The sequence below is a fragment of the Lemur catta genome, chromosome 11, assembly GCF_020740605.2.
Source record: "Lemur catta isolate mLemCat1 chromosome 11, mLemCat1.pri, whole genome shotgun sequence".
Classification (NCBI taxonomy): domain Eukaryota; kingdom Metazoa; phylum Chordata; class Mammalia; order Primates; family Lemuridae; genus Lemur; species Lemur catta.
In genome coordinates, this window is record NC_059138.1 from 27,712,780 (window position 1) to 27,731,189 (window position 18,410).

Here is an 18,410-nt window from a genome sequence, read left to right on the forward strand (position 1 = left end):
ATCATGAATTACAAGTGACTATTAAAAAGCCAAGGGCTTTATATGGTTGACCTTATGGGGAGCCAAGGCTTACAAAGTCCTCCAGGAAAACTGGTCTCATACTGGGCTTAGAGAATCCTACCCTTAAAGGTGGTAAGGAAGTCACTTGCAGGGAGGCTAGAAACTCTAGAAAATTATGGAGGCTTCATGAAGAGCATAAGTCACCTGTCTTTACAAGTATGGCATCCGAAATCTGGTGGGTAAAGTTTTCTGGAATTTCCTATCAGTTTGATAAAAGAGCTAATAATAGAGGCTTTATAAGTCCCATAAAAGTTTTCTTATGAAAACTTCTAGACAGAAGTTCATTCTGTGGTCTTAGAAGTTAATCAATAGTTTCCAGCTCTATCTTTGCAAAATAAACTAAAGAAGAACTATAAGGATCCCAAAGTTACTGCACTACTGAAATAATAGAGAGTGAGACTGGCCTTTTTACAGTAAAAATAATTTCTGGATATAAGTTATGGTGACAAAGGGGAGGGTATTGGCTAGAAAATGTCTCTAAGCTTTGTAAACGAACAAAAGAAACTACTGGGTGTTCTTTCAGTGTGGTTCTGGCAATCCATGGGATACCCTAAGTGTCATCAGATTGCATTAAAATAGGCACCCTGGTTGTCCCTGTGTTGCCTAGGCTATTTTATACCACTTCTTTTTTTTTTTTTTTTAATTTCAATTTTTCATTCCTGACATATTAAAAAAAAAAAAACTTGACTTTGTATATTGACCTTTTTTTGTTGTTGTTATTTAGCTTTTATTTCATAATCATAAACTTAACTCTGCAATCCAGCTAGATGTGGAGGGGAATAAGGAAAATATGGAACCCAAAGAACTGCAGCAAGAGCACAAAGATTACAGGATATTGCGAGCAAATGGGGTAGAGGGGTGCTCTCCTGAGCTACAGAAGGAATGGTCTGGTGGTCAAGATAAAACATTTAAGTCAAATTTATTAGAGTTGTCCACAGTCAGCAATGGTGATCTTCTTGCTGGTCTTGCCATTCCTGGACCCAAAGCACTCCATGGCTTCCACAATATTCATGCCCTCTTTCACCTTGCCAAAGACCACATGCTTGCCATCCAACCGCTCAGTCTTGGCAGTGCAGATGAAAAACTGGGAACCGTTTGTGTTGTGTCCAGCATTTGCCATGGACAAGATTCCAGGACCAGTATGCTTCAGGATGAAGTTCTTATCATCAGGATGAAGTTCTCATCATCAAATTTCTCCCCGTAGATAGACTTGCCACCAGTGCCATTATGGCGTGTGAAGTCACCACCCTGGCACATAAACCCTGGAATAATTCTGTGAAGGAACCATTATAGCCAAATCCTTTCTCTCCAGTGCTCAGAACATGAAAGTTTTCTGCTGTCTTTGGAACTTTGTCTGCAAACAGCTCAAAGGGCTCGCCGTGGACAGCGATATCGAAGAACACGGTGGGGTTGACCATGGTTAGTAGCGGGAGATTCCGAGAAGCAGCAGCGTCTGCAAAGCCTGTATATTGACCTTTGATCCTGCAACCTTGCTGTAATTTATTACTTTCAGTAAGTCCCCTGAAGATGGAGTTTTCTACATGTCATCTGCAAATACAGTTTTATTTCTTCCTTTCCAATCTGTATACTTTTTAAATGTCTTCATTCTGCTATTGATTTCATTTTTAATTTAATTTTGGTCTGACAATATACTTTGTATGATTTCTCCCCTTCTGATTTGCTGAGGTGTGTTTTATGGCTTAGAATGTGTTTTATCTTGGTGAATATCCCATGTGAACTTGAAGAGATTGTGTATTCTGCCTTTGTGGGATGAAGTATTCAATAAATGCCATTTAGATCAAGTTGACTGATGGTGTTCAGGTCAACTATATCTTTAGTAATTTTCTGCCTGCTGCATCTGTCAATTACTGATAGAGGGATGTTAAAGTTTCCTATAATAGTGATTCATCTATTTTTTCCTTTCAGTTGTATTACTTTTTGCTTCTTGTATTTCAATGCTCTCTTTTTAGTTGCATAGACATTAAGGATTATTATATCTTCTCAGAGAATTGACTCCATTTATCATTATATAATGTGCCTCTTTATTCCTGCTAATCTTTCTTGTTCTGAAATCTGCATTTAGATTGACATAGCTCCTCCAGTTTTGATTAGTATTATTATGGTATGTCTTGCTTTATCCCTTTACTTTTTACCTCTTTGTGTCTTCATATTTAAAGTCGGTTTCTTGTTGGCACTATATAGTTGAGTATTTAATCAACTCTGACAATCTCTGTCTTCAAACAGTTGTATTTATACCATTCACATTTAAAATAATTTTTGATATATTTGGATAACTACCACATTTTTGTAACAGTTTTATTTTGTTGCATTTGTTCTTCTTTACCTTTCCTCCTCTTTTTCTGCCTTGCTGAGTTTCAATGAATGCTTTTCTATGCTAAATTATCATATCTTCTCTCTTAGATTTCAATTACCTTTTTCTAATAATTTTTTAGTGGAGGTCTTAGAACTCACAATATACAGTTTTAACTAATTTAATTTCAAGTAACACTATACTAATCCAAATACAGCAGTGTATCTTTTATGCAGATACTTTATTACAGAGCAATTTACTGCAGAGTATTTCTAATGCCTTCTCCTAATTCCTGTGATTTTTGTGGTCATTTATTTCATATATGTTTGAAATAATCATTTAATACAGTTATTATTAGGATTTAAACAAATATTAATAATTATATTTTAGATAAATTAAGAATTGATCTTTATTTCTTCTCTGTTGCTTTTATGTTCTTCACCAGATCCAATTTTCTCACGTATATAGTTTCCCTCTGCCTGCAGAACTTATTTTAACATTGTTGATGAGATCTACTAGCAATAAATTCTTTTTGCATTCTAGTTTGAGATTTTCTATTAACCTATCTTCAAGTTCACTAATTCTTCTCTTGGCCATGTCAAGTCTACTAATGAGCACATACATCTAAAGCATTCTTCATTCCTGCTCCTGTGGCTTTTTTTATTTGTAGCATTTTCTTTAATTCTTTCTTGAGAGTATCCATATCTATGCTTATATTGTCCATCTGTTTTACACGTTTTGTACTTTTCTCCATTTTAGCCCTTAACATATTAATCATAGCTTTTTAAATTAATTTTCCTTTTTAAAAGTTTTAATTGTTATGGGTACATAATAGGCGTATACATTCATGGGGTACATGTGATGTTCTGACATGGGCATACGATGTGTAATGATCAAGTCAGGGTAATTGGGGAACACATCACCTCAAGCATTTATCATTTCTTTGCATTAAGAACATTCCAATTCTACTCTTTTAGTTATTTTAAAATGTACAATAAATTATTTTTGACTACAGTTATGCCATTGTGCTATCAAATCCTAGATCTTATTTATTCTATCTAACTGCATTTTTGTGCCCATTAACAATCTTCACTTTATTCCCCCTCCCTGCTATGCTTCGCATCCTCTGGTAACCATCATTCTACTCTCTAACTCCATGAGTTCAATTGTTTTAATTTTTAGCTCATACATATAAGTGAGAACATGCAAAATTTGTGCTTTTATGTTAAATACTCTATCTGATAATTCTAATTTCTGTGTCATAATTGACTCTTGTTGTTGTGACTGATTTGTACCTTTGGAGTATTTTCTTTTCTTGCTTTTAAGCACAGCTTATAATTTTGTCAAAAGCTGGACATGTTCTATTACCCATTCCTTTGGGTAATAGGGACTGAGGTAAATAGACTTTTAATATGAGAATTTGTTAATCTGGCTATGGGTTGGGCTGTGTTAAATGTTTGTTGTAGCTAGAGGTGCCAGAGGCTTCAAATTCTTGTGGTGTCCTTGCTGTTGTCACCACTTTTCACTTTAGGCTTCCCTTTGTGCTCCTCCTCAGAAGGAGTCTGCATGTTGCAGTGCTTGCAGCTGCGATCCCCCATTATTATACCGAAGCCCCGTTGGTGTGGTAGTAAGTTTGGGGGAAGATATGCATTCTATAATCACCTGAGTAAATTCCAGTCTTTCCTTGTGCCTGTGCCTTGAGCTTGTGACCTTCAGCAAGTGTTTGTCTGAAGGTATTGTTTTGATCATTCCCCTGGCCTCCTATTCCCTTCAATGGCTCTAGCATTCCTGATTTATTTTCCTGAGGACCTGACCTCCATGAACTATATTTTTATTCTACCCTCCCCCACACCGTAGATGAGAGAGGAAGTCTGGAGGGAACTGGATTGGGAAGGAATTCCCTTCCCAATTAAGATTGTCAGAATTAAGTGCTCGAATAGTCTTATTTTATGGAGAATAGGACCTTTTTTATGGAGAATGTTTTTAATCTGTTTCAATGGTTATTCTTCCTGACCACTAGAACTACTATTTTAGAGACCCCACCCCCCGCCAAGGGTTCTTTATATACCTTTCAAATTCTTAAAAAGCACAGAAAAATCTTCACTGTTCAATCTTCAGCATCACATTAAAAAAATTAACAATTTGGTAGAAATTCATACACCTGCCTCATATGAGACTTTGAGTTCCTCAAGGTCAAAGATTTTGATTTTTTTCATTGTCATGCTACCAGTGCCTGGTATAATGCTTGGTATAGAACTTATGATTCATAAATATTTCTCTCAGCTATACTAAAAAATAAGCATCCAATTTCCTTCATGATGCTTTGACAAGCAAATAGCTATATATGGTCACATAGTACAGTAGAATACAATAAGAAGAAACACAAAAGCTAAAATAGCAAACAAGGTTTTGGGTACTAAATCATTTCAAGAGCTCATTTCATACCTTATTGATATGAAAGTCAAAATTTCTTCATGTGGAAATATGTATCTATCTACTAAATCTACCAAAATCATAGAATAATGGGTGAAATTCCAGGAACTCTCAAGATTAGCACAAATGTAAATCATGTTGAAGTTGATCTTTACCAGCATCGTTGCAGTTTATTATTATTTATTAAACATTGCAGCCTCTGACATTTTGATTCATAAGTATTTTTATGTTCTCCTTTATAAGATTAAATTGTTTCTTAAATTTAATTGCAAAATGAAACAGGTCATTTATTAAAATTATATATTACAACACTGAGGTAGAACACATCATACTTTTAATATAGACCTGGAGAAATAACTAATAATATCAATGTTCAAGAAAAAGAATTGAAAATCATACGTAGACATAAAAAAGTGTTTAAATCACTCAATATTATAAAAAGCATTCCTAAAATAAACTTTGGCTTATAGATTTGCTATCTGGGCTACAAAACAAAGTGCTATAGTGCCATCTCCTGGAAAGTATGATGATCTGGAAGAGGAGGTGAGATTTAATAAGAATTCTTCATTTAATAATTAGTTCATATTAATCAAAAAATGAGAGAGGGAGACAAGAAGGTTAAGCCTTTAGATTTCTCTTCTGAGAGTAATAATTATGTTTTAATATAAATTAAATATGATTAAATATTTCATCTTTATAACATTATTATTTCTTTATCCTTTAGAAGGTTACATCAACATACACCATTAATTCTATTAATGTTAATATTCAGGACTTTTACTGAGCTTACAAAGCACATAAGGTAAACCATCTCACATTATGACATTAATTTCCTATTTAAAGTCAGTTAGAGCTCTCACTTTTTAGGGGCAACTTGCTCCTCCTTTGAATCTCATGACAATTATAAACATTATTAAAATATGAGTGGATATAAAAGGTAACATACAGAAAGGTCATATACAGAAAGTCTCAGTTTATTGAGAATACCTTTTCTATATCTCCATATCATTCCCAAACCTAGACCTTCTCTTGTATAATTTTTTTATATATAACAAAATGCCTTTAATGATTTAAATTTACTTTTGTGTATTTCTTATTAGAAAAGTTATTTTTAATCTATTGAGTTCCCTGTGCTCAATATTTAAATCATTTCATCTTAAATTTGTATCAACATATTTATTATTTATAAATATATTTTTTACTTTCTCTCACGTTTATATAATTTTTGCTATTTTGGGTTGAATTTCTGAATATTTTACATTATTTTCAAAAAATATTTCATCAAACCATACAAAAAAATTTTGTCACACAAATTACTATTAGGTTTCACGCTCATTTATTTTTTGATGCTCGGTGTATTATTTTTATGACATTGGTCTTTCATATTATGTAGGGAATTTATTAAAAACTCTGCACCTTAAGTTATGAAAAACATATTAATGGTAATACTCATTGAATCCATCTTAGGAATTAATAGTTGACACTGTAAAAAGTTGCAAATCAAATAAATATACAATAAAATACAATACACAATAAAAATAATCCATGTTCTCAACATGTTACCTACCAAGCAACCATAAAATGTGAAAAGTACATTATTATCATTAGTTATTTGATACCTACATGTTTCTGTGTTGAGAAACTATGGCAATGATTACTGTGGAAGTATAAGTGGGATTTTAATTTTTTAAGTTTTAAATAGTTCTTAAAACCTTTATCAGGTTTATTGTGGAATAATCATATACAGTGAACTATATCCAATTTAGAGTAGGCAATTCAGTGAGTTTTAACGATTGTGTGCACCATTGTAACCATCAGCAAAATGGAGATAGAGAACAGCTCACTCACCCCGGTATGTTCAATGCCTCCCTTTACCGTCTGCCTTAGGCAACAATCATTGGTATTTTCATCACCATAATTATTTATATTTCTATATAAATGTAATATTGCAGTAAGTAATCCTTTGTTTCTAGGTTCTTGTACTCACCTTAATGATTTTGAGTTTCCCTCATGAGCTTGTGTTTACCAGCAGTTTATTACTTTTATTGTGTTTATTTTATTAATTTATGCATTGCTAATTGAAATTTGCATTAATTTTATATTGAGATGATTTAATTATAGCTGCTCTAAATAGTAAATAGTAGTATATATGGTTTTGTGGGGACATAGTTTCCATTTTTTCTTGGATAAATGCCCAGGCATAAAATGGGTGACTCATAAGGTAAGTTTATATTTAGTGTATCAGCGAAGTCTTTCCTGAATATATCAGCAAGAAAAGGTCTCTTTTCCCCCTGAATTCTCAGGGATTGTCATGTGTATCTAATTTTTGGAAATGATCAAATCCAATCTTGTGTATTAGTTATGTTTGCACATGCTTTCTTTATTCTGTATAAATTCTACTAAAAACTACATGAAGACCTTTTCTCATTTTTCTATTTTCAAATACAATGCCTTGTCAATCAAGGGTGTTTAATAAACCTGTGTTTCATAAATGAATAATTTAAATTTTAATACAGAAGCCTTTTCATATGTCTCAGTATGGCTTCTCCCTGCTTTTAGTGACATGAGGTACTTGCCACTTTACCTCTACTATATTCAATATCTTTTATTATTGTTTTAAAAGATAATTTGGTATCGCTTTTATAGCACATGTGAATGCTAAGAGTGAAGCCGAGTTATTTTTCCAATGAAGAGTAATGATATCAGAAGGTATCACCAGATCAGAGGAGTACTAAAAGCCAATAGAGACACAGGTGGTAAAATAAATAAACCTGATACTTTGAAGAAACATTTTAAAGGCCTATTTTGAAATGACTGGTATATAGCAGATTTTATTCTAAGTCAGATGGAAATTCAAAGGAAAGTTCTTGCCTGGTATAAATCATCACTGAGACTTCAGCTTTGGTTGTCCTTACTGCCTGCTTTAAATGTCAAATTGCATACTGACCAACCACAGACAGAAGGAAGAAGACAAGAATATATCCACCAAAAATGACTATGATTTCATGAATGTAAAATATCTTCAAAAAAGTCAATGTACTAATTAAAAGTGCTCTTGGACATGAATAAGCCAGATATCTCAGCAATATTTATAGATACAATCTTTACATTAGACAAGCCAAATGATACATCCAATACACTAAGAACTTTCCTTTCCTCATCAGACAATGATGAAGAGGAATTATCTATACCCTTTTGAAAATGTATTCCACGTGGTTAACGGAAAGAAATCCCCAGTCCACAAGAGTATTTTAAAGGTCTTTTGAGGGACAACATACAATCATAAAACTTCACTATGCCTTAAACAGTGACAGCACAGGGACACAATCATTGGCTACAATTATTTTAATAACAAAATTAATTTGAAAAATTGATTAATTTTTACTGTTTCAAATAGTTCTCTGTTTTAAATCATTTTAGTGGAATGACTGAAAATCGGTTGAAAATTATTGGATTTGCATCATCAAGTGTATAAATTCAGAAAGCAAATAGGTAATTAAATCTGGAATATTAAATATGTACTCTAAAAATGATAGTATTATCAATTATTAATATCAAAAAGAAATAGATAATTGATTTTATGAAATTATTCCTATGAAAAAGAAGAGAAATAGAGAGACAGATCTGTACATTCAATATTTCAGAGCATTGATATAGATTATCAAGGTAAATTAAAAGGCAAATTTCTTTTGGATTATTTTATTTCATCTTAATTTTATCTATAAGTCATTTATACCTTATTATTAATTTGTTCAAGCACAAAGCACTTTACCCTTTTTCTGTTTTCTTTAGTTTTTTTTTTTTTTTTTTTACTATTCCATTACAACTTATACTCTCTCAAGTGGTGTCTGTATGTCCTGGCTTGAAATATACACCACCATCTAACTAAATAAAATTGTTAAACCTTCAGGTTTACCTATTGCCAAGAGGCCCTCTCCTATCAGAAATGTCAACATCACACTGACCACTATATACAATCTGTGTTCAACCCTAAAGATAAAACAAAGCTTGAGAGACGTCAGCTCAAAGTCTGATTCGAACACTTACCGGCTATGTGATCTTAGATGAGTTACTTAAACTTTTTTTCGTTGATACATAATAATCACACATATTTACAGGGTACATGTGACATTTGGGATACATTCATACAATGTGTAATGATCAAATCACAGTAATTAGGATATCTATCACCTCAAATAGTTATCATTTCTTAGTGTTGGGGACATCCCTAATCTTTTCTTCTAGCTATTTTGAAGCATCCAATAAATTTTTTTTAACTACTGTCAACCTACTATGCTATTGACCACTAGAACTTGATTCCTTCTATTTAACTGTATTTTTGCATCCATTAATCCCCTACACTTTCAGCCTCTGATAGCCATCTTTCTACTCTCCACCTTCATAAGATCAACTTATTTAGCTCCTACATATGAGTAAGAACATGTAATATTTGTCTTTCTCTATCCAATTTATTTCACTTAACATAATTTCCTCCAGTTCCATCTATGTTGCTGCAAATGACAGAATTTGAGCCACAGTTTCTGTATCTGACAGTAATTATTTCTGTGCATAGTTCTCTTAAAGATTATGGATTATTTATTTAAAGACTCTGATACCCAGTAACGGTCCAATAAATAGTTATTTTATAATCAGACCCCTCTATATTGTAATAAAAAAGCTCTAATATCTTTCAAAACTGCTGAATGTTCACTTTATATGTCAGAAAAATTCTCAAGATTTATCGGTTGTACTCAATGTCTATTCAAGCTTCCTCCAAGATTTATGTAATCAATTAAAAGCTTAAAGGCACAGTTAGAGACAAACCAATATGAACTGCTTTTATAAAAGTGTGGTGAACCAATACAACATGTCATATACACTTCGGACAGTTCCATCCATTTTGCTCCACAGAAGAAATTGTATGGCATATCCTAGTATGCATATGTACTGTTAGAAATCTTTATGGATTATCTAGATTTTCACATATTTAATAATTCATAGTCTCTTAAATTTCTTCATCATACATTGTTCTCATCTAACTCATATATAAGCTATTGCTCTATTTCCATCTGTTTTTTCTCCTTAATTTACTTTAGAATAAAACTTGACACATTTCTCCATTGCTTTCATTTGTTGGTTTAAGTGATAAAATACTGATTCTTAGTCAATGATATTAGGCTCTTAGGGTAAAAATATATTAGAAATCCAGAAGCTTTTAATACAAATATATAAATATATATATATATGAGTGTGTATGTATATATAAAAATATATGCAGATTGCTATATATTTTTGAGACATAACTCATAAACAAGACTGAAATATTAAATTGATTCAATAAACAAAATCAATTTGGAGTCTCTTAAGGTATACATATAGTGATTAATGTGTAGGTAGATTTGTTCATCCATCTTGTAAATTTTGCTGTGTGCCTAAGTGTAAGACACCATAATAGCCAGTTGATATATATAAAGTTTAATAAAGGTATTTGACTTCTAGGAAACTATAATGTGACAGAATAAACAGAGACCTCAATAAATAACAAGAAAATTAGAAGAAAGTAGATTAACATTATAAATCAGAATGTATAAAAATTTTTCATATAGTGTAAGTGTCTCAGAGACAATGTGCAATACAATGAAGTAAAAAATTTGGAAGCAAATTACAGAAGAGGACAATGTATTTTGAGAATCTTGAATATGCAGTTCAGTTAGGTGCTATGCAATGGGTAGTGAGAAAAATTCAAAATGTTGTGCAAACAAGAATGAGATGATCAGAACTGTATTCTAAAGCATGAATCTGCCAAAACAGTGGAAATTGATTTTGAGTTGCGAGAGGAAACTAAGGTTGAGATCAAGGACAAGGGGATAATTTGAGCCTTTCATTTGTCCAAATGAGAAGCGATAAGGGACTAATTCTATGGTAGGGCAGTGACAATCAATAGAAAGATACATTTGAGAGATGATACGAAGATGGAATTAGGAGATTTTGAAATTTGATTATATACTATCAACTAAACTCTAATTTTGTAAAAAAATAAAAATATTACATAGTGAAGTTGTATATTTAAAAGCCCAAATTGGTTATACATATATGTTATATCCAAGTATACTCTCGAGAAAGGAGAGTACAAAATAATTTTAGGATTTCATCCACTTCCATGAGTTGACCCACTTTCTTTATGTAGATGATTCCTAAATACACTTAGATATTCCCAACATCTATCAAGAGTTTCCCAATAGTTTTCATAACATTCCAAACCTTAACAAACCCAAAGTTTAGCTTTTCATTTCCCTGTAAACTGTCCCTATTTCTGTGCTTTCTAGCTCCAGTTAATAGCTTCACTGTAAATCTGCTTTCCATATACAGGAACAAAAAATAGCAACAATAAAATCTTCTAGTCATCAGTGATGAAAATTACAGTGTTCTCTTGGACTTTGCCCTATCCTTTTTCAAGAACTCTGAAGGGTCTGAAATTTTACCCTGCTTTCAAGGTAACAGATGTCATGTTTCATCATGCAAACTTTTACACCAACAGAAGACATTAGACTCCTGAGTCAGAGGTGAGTACTGTATTATTTACATAACAGCAAGCAGCATGAGCTTTATGTTCACATTGCTGGCCCTTCCCCTCCAAATGCAACAGGGGCCACATGGGGTGGTCCAGTTCAATGCTGAGCACACATGAATTAATAGTACCACAGCTGAGGAACTCCAAACTTAGAAATCCTAGTGTTTTGAAAGGAGCTACTGGAAAACCTATCTGATCTTTGCCTTTGAGGAAGTCATTATCTTTATTTTTATGATGAGGAATCAAGTCCTCTTGCATTTTCCGTCCTCTGCCCTGTAGGGAAACAGTATATGCATTTTCCAAGGCTGCTTGTGATACAAACACCCCTTGAAAAGATAGTCCAGAACAAAGGTGATAGAAGGGAGGCAGAAATGCCATGAGGAATTGTCTCCCAACACTTCTTACCTGTCTCATCTGGCTCCCAATCCTGCCAACTAGACTTTTATTTGTTTATTTGTTTTTAATTTTACAATTTTCAATTGACAAAGATTGTATTCAAGGTGTACAATATGATTTGATATACATATACATTGTATAATGTTGTCACAAACTAATTGATATCCATTAACAACTTTGATGTACATTAAATCTCCAGAAGTTGTTCATCTTATATCTGATGGTTTATACTCTACAACCAACATCTTCCCATTTTTCCAACCCCCAAGTTCCTGGAAACCATTCTGCTCTCTTTCTATTAGCTCGACTCTTTTTAGATTCTACATATAAGTCAGATTATACAGAATTTATCTTTCTCTGTCTGGCTTATTTCATTAAACATAATGTCCTCCATGTTCACCCACGTTGCTTCAAATGGCAGCATGTTTTTTTCCTTCCTATGGCTAAATAATGTTCCATTACATATATTATATTATATATACATACCACATTTTCTTTATCCAATTATCTGTTGATAGACACAGATTATTTACGTATCTTGAATATTGTAAATAATGCCACAATAAACACAGGAGTGCAGATAATCTTATCTGCTATATCAGAAAGTCACTAGTCCATGTCCAAAGTTAACAAAACATAAGATATTGGTAATAATATAATTTAGAGATGTGGAGGTAATAACCAAACTAAAAAAAAGTAAATATTTAAAGGAATTGACTTTGAGGAAAGAGAAAAAGGAATTAGATTGGGAGTGGAAAGAGGAAGATTGGGGCTGGAATTTACAGCTATTCATTATAAAAATTTCTATATAATTTTACTCTTTAATAACTACTTATGCACATGTATTACTTTGATGTTTTTTAAAAAACTAATGAAACAGAAAGTTACTAGAGGATAGTGTATTGCTAGAAATATTATGTGTGGGTGTGTGTATGTGTTGGCGTGTGTTTATTTTTTGGTATGGTCTACCAATGTAGTAAATAACTCATCAGAGGCATAATCTATGATCAAAACAAAACAAGTTTTATACACTTTCCACATTATAGATCAAAATAAAATCAACATCATCAGGAATAATTCCTAGCAACAGATTAAGAGATTCAAATAGCAGTCACCTTCAAGCTAATTATTTAAGCAAAATATTTTTCTGCACTGCAGGCAACAAACTAGCAGTCTGGTTATGTTGAAAAACATCCAGCTCCTATGTTTAGGAATCACTTGAAAATAAGGAGACAAATACATTCATTTAAAAGTCCTTGGGAAATACACATTTCATGAAACTTCCTAAGTGCATAATTGAAAAAAGAACTCAGTTAGGTGATTCTTTGCGGAGTAGCCATCTAGTAAGTAAAAGTTTTGAGGCAATTTAACATCAGAACTGAGAGTACTATTCTGGATGTATGAAAATATTCTCTCAAAACCCTGCCTTAAGACACCATTGAGTGAATTACATAGTTTGAATGAGTGAATGAGTGAATTCACATCATAGCACCAAATAAAAGAATCAGAAATAAATTTAACTGTCTGTTGTATTTTTAAAGTTGAGGTTAGAAAAAAAATTCAACATCAATGAATGACCCCTTCTTCATAATATTTTAAGGAAAAAATTCATTGCTATCCTGAACTGAATTTGGATGCTCTTTAATAAGGTTTTACTGTGTTCAGAAAATCCTGACAAATATATTGGTAATAAAAGAATGTGGTACTATGGTGTTTTAATTACTACATATTTGCAATTAGGTAATGTGATGCCTCCAGCTTTGTTCTTTTTGCTCACGATTGCCTTGGCTATTTGAGTTTTTGTGTGGTTCCATATGAATTTTAAGATTCCTTTTTCTATTTCTGTGAAAAATTACACTGAAACTTTGATAGAGATTGCATTGAAACTGTAGATTGCTTTGGGTAGTAGACACATTTTAACAAAATTACTTCTTCCAATGTATAAACATGGTCTATCTTTCCATTTATTTATGTCTTCTTGAATTTCCTTTATCAAAGGTTTATAATTTTCAGTATATAGATCTTTCTCTTCCTTTATTCCTAAGAATTTTATTTTTTGAAGATACTATAAATGGGATTGTTTTCCTGATTTTTTTTTTTTTTGGATAGTTTGTTGCTAGTGTGTAGAAGCTGTAATGATTTTTGTGTTGATTTTGTATTCATTTCTTAGTTCTAATAGCTTTCTGGTGGCGTCTTTAGAGTTTTCAGTATGTAAGATCGTATCATCAGCAAACAGTGACAATTTTACTAAAATAAACACATTTAAGTACTACTGAGCATTGAATGAATTTGCATCAATGACTTGACTGTTTCTGGTATTTATCTAGAGGGACTTCTACCCAGATGTCATATTTCCCTGGTTCTCAGTTCACCCACAAGTCTTCTGACAGGTATTGTATCCGCCCTTGCTCTAACGATTTTCATAAGGCTCTCACAATTTAATTTCCTACATACACCAGAGTTCACCTCAGGACTCTTTCATTCTACTGTTAGATTTATCCTTATATATTCAACAAAATGTTTTATTATTTTTTAACATTTTTATTTGTCTATTAAGATGTTTTCCTTATTACAATTTTTTTCAAAATTTGTATATCATTCATTTCTCTTAATTTCTTAAATAATCACTATGGTGACAGCCCATATTATCTTTTGGGAAGGAATATTAACCTAAAACACCACAGAATTCCCAAGTGCTGTGTTTTTATGCATGAAAATATAGTTCTTTCTCCAGAGACCAGTCTTTAAATCAATAAGCCATCTGTGCCTGGTACAAGAACCCTGTTTAGAGATGCAATAATGAATCATGTCTCAGGCTGGAACAGGGGATATGAAGTCATTTGAAAATTTTTTATCAGATATGGAGTTAATGTGCACAAAGAAGCCCCTCTTATAATAATAAAATATGAGATTAAAGTAGAAGTTTCTAATATAATAAAATTCTGAGGACCAAAAAAGACACAATATGTACAATAAGCACTCTAGGTAACTGCAAAGTTTAATAGTCTTCAGTGGAATCTTTGAAGAGCTGCTCTTGCGGAAGGTCTGGAATTACTGGAATTTTCACAGAGACATGTCAAGGGTGTGAGTTCACCTCCCAAGGTTAAAGACATTCCAGCCTCCAGCTTAAAAGTTGATAACTAGATTGAACGTCAATCACATTTTATTTTGTCTTTTAGAAAAATTCTGCTGAGATGAACTATAAAAATAAACACAAATGGGATTTATGATAGTTTTTAGGAGGTGCCTTGGGCCAACTTTCAGGATCAATGAATTTGTTTCTGACTTTAATGCTTAGAATGACTCCATTGTATACCTTGGAGTAAATAGCTTGTCTAATGTTATTCTTCTGGAAAATGTAATAAGTGTAATTTTCTTCATCAAAACAAAGTGTTTATTATTAGAATCAAGTTAAAGTTATTGATTCTTCTCCACAAAGTTGTTATAAATCCTGAAATAGTACTGAATTGTGTAGGTCACAGAGGATTTCTTTCTGGAAATATCACATATCTATTTCTCCATTAGAGCCTAATATCTAGAAATAATTCTTATACACTAGAAGGAAATGATAGAGGCTATACAATCTAACAACATGACAGTAAGTGGCAGTGGTTTAGAAGCACTCAAAGGAGAACAAAAAAACAAATGTTGCAAACCATTTCCATTTGACAAAAGATTCCTAAAATCATCATATGTTAAATAAAAGAAAACTGTACTTTGAGAAAAATAATTATGGGGTATTGAATTAAAATTAGTATTCAATCACATACACACACACACACACACATATACATAATTCCTAATACACATAAATAACCCACACACACTTTCCTTCTAGTGTACATTAGTGTAAAAAGCAAGCATGCTATTCTAAATATGATATATGTGAACCTTTGGTGGGAAGTGAACTTGATACTATTTACAGATTATTGAATCATTGTCAAGAAGACATCAATGGTAGATTTATAAATGTATTCACTTAGAGGAAATAACTAATATAATATCTTATAACAAAAAAATGTGAAAATCCCAAGATTCCATTGAAAAGAAAATGTATTTATAAATTATTCAATTTAATAAGCATGCATTTTGTACCCACTGTGTCCCCAGACACTGTGCTGGTCTTATGGATGAACAGATCCATGAAAAATTATCTTTAAAAAGTCCTCAAAAGTTTTAGCTAGTCCGGTGGTGACACTTATACTATTGAGAGCTGAGATTCTTTATTTTTTAAATACATTGGGAGTATTTATTTATTTACAAAAGCAAAGTAATTCCTGATAAAATCATAGTATTAAACTGGAAGCAACACTCTGGGTCACTTTACATAGGAAAAAACTGAGAACTTACATGATGAGTTGGAGATCATGAAACTAGTATGTGGCCCATCGATCCAAAATGGCATCCTTTTAACTCTTAACTCTTCTTTCTGGTGATTGCTAAGCTCCAGTCAGTAGAGCATGTCATTATTTCCAAATAGTGTATTTAGGCTAATTCATGAAAATAGAACTTTCACACATATGGTGCTAAACTTATCAATATTAAACATTTATTTTTATTAATGTTGAAAATAAATACTGTCATAGTATAATAAAAGTAAACATAGTAAGCAAACCATTACTTACTATAGAAGAACGTATCAATATAGAAAATGATACAACTTTCTATAAATAAAAATAGTAGGAGGCAAATATAGGGAAATAGTTTTCAATCTCTTCTTAGCCAACTGTATCCTATAAATTAGGCAGTAAAATGCTGAGTAGAAATTTTTATGACATCACAGAATTTCTATTAATAATAAGAGCAAAATCTAAGTGTAAGAGTTACAAATTATCTGCACATTCTAAAGAGAATGATAAGAAGGTGCCAGGACTTACTAAAAGCAAACCTTCACAACCTTCATACTTTAGAGTAGACAAAAAGCACTATCAAAAGAAGGAAAAATCAGTAAGTTGGATATTCTCAAATTTAAAAATGTCTGCCCTTTAAAAGACACTATGACAACTTAATGAGGTGATGAATATGTTAATTAGCTTGATTTGGCCAAGCATGGTGGCTCATACCTGTAATCCTAGCATTATGGGATGCCGAGGCGGGAGGATTGCTTGAGCTCAGGAGTTTGAGACCAGCCTGAGCAAGGGTGAGACCTTTTCTCTACTAAAAATAGAAAAAAATTAGCCAGGAGTGGTGGTGTGCACCGGTAGTCCTAGGTACTCAGGAGGCTGAGGCAGGAAGATTGCTTGAGCCCAGGAGTTTGAGGTTGCTGTGAGCTAGGCTGACGCCACAGCACTCTAGCCCTGGTGGCAGAGCAATACTCTTGTCTCAAAAACAAAAAAAAATAGCTTGATTTAATCATTCCACATTTTTTATATATATACATATATATCAAAAAGTCACATTGTACCCCATAAATGCATGTAATTATGATTTATCAACTAAAATATTATTAATAAAAATACATGAAAAAAGACATTACAAAAATTAAAAGGAAAAGACTAGGAGAAAATATTCTCTATGTTGTTAGTAGGAAGGTAAGTTGTTACAACTACTCTGGGAACTGTTTTTATATAAATTTAATCATATACTTACTATGTAAGCTAGCAATTCCACTACTACGTAAAGGTCAAAGAGAAAGAAAAGTATATGTATACATAAAGACTTATAAATAACTATCTATATCAATTTTATTCATAATAGCCCCAAACAGGAAACAACACAAATTCAAAAGGTGAATAGATAAGGTAGTCTATTCATACAAAAAGATACAATAGGGTAGAACCAAACTGAAAACAAACAAAAGGAATGGAATACTAATGCACTCAATAGCATGGTTGAATCACAAAAACATTGTGTAGAATAAAAGAAATCAGACACTCTATAATTCCATTTATATAAAATTCTAGAACAGGTAAATCTAATAAATAGTGAGTGAAAGCAAATCAGTGGTTGCTTGGGACTAGGAGTGGATGAGGGTGACAATAAAAGCTACATGGTGGCTTTTGGGATGATGAAAATGTTTGATGTCTTGATTATAGGGGTTACATAGTTTTATACATTCCTCAAAACTTATTTAGTTATAAAGTCCATGCATTTTTTCCTATGTAAATCGTACCTCAATAAATTTTGATGGGGAAAAAAATACACTTATAGGAAATAAACTATTAATACCTTGTAGTGAGTGAGTTTATAAAACACCCAGAAAAGTTCCATGTGACACTGATTATCTCCTTATTCTAGAATATCCTATTATCCTGAGGCCTACTTTTAGCCCTGTGGATGTGACTATATATTAACATTAACTTCATTACTAATAAAGAGGTTTGAAGTGGGCAAGCTGCCATATAATAATTGCTAATTTCTAAATGCAGTTTAACTACTTGTCTAGATAATATTTAAATGAGGTGAAAACTGTATAGGTTATTTTATGACATTCTTTTGTATGTGCAGGTGTCTGTATGTCACACAGCCTGATTGATAAACTATTAAACCGAATGATTTTGGAGGCTTTTATCTAATAATATTGATATTTAGTTTCTTATTTAATCACAAAGAAATTACAGTGTTTGAGTCTCTTTCTGTGAATCGATATTCTAAAAAACAAAATCATAATAACACCCCCATGCACCTCAAAACTATTGA

The 18,410-nt window shown here is 32.2% G+C and overlaps 1 pseudogene across 1 annotated transcript; it reads right to left on the reverse strand.

Annotated features, from left to right (window-relative positions):
- Positions 1 to 773: 773 nt before the first annotated feature.
- On the reverse strand, positions 774 to 1,508 carry LOC123647780 (annotated as a pseudogene). Its single transcript, XR_006738332.1, has one exon. The product of XR_006738332.1 is annotated as a peptidyl-prolyl cis-trans isomerase A-like (transcript).
- Positions 1,509 to 18,410: the final 16,902 nt, after the last annotated feature.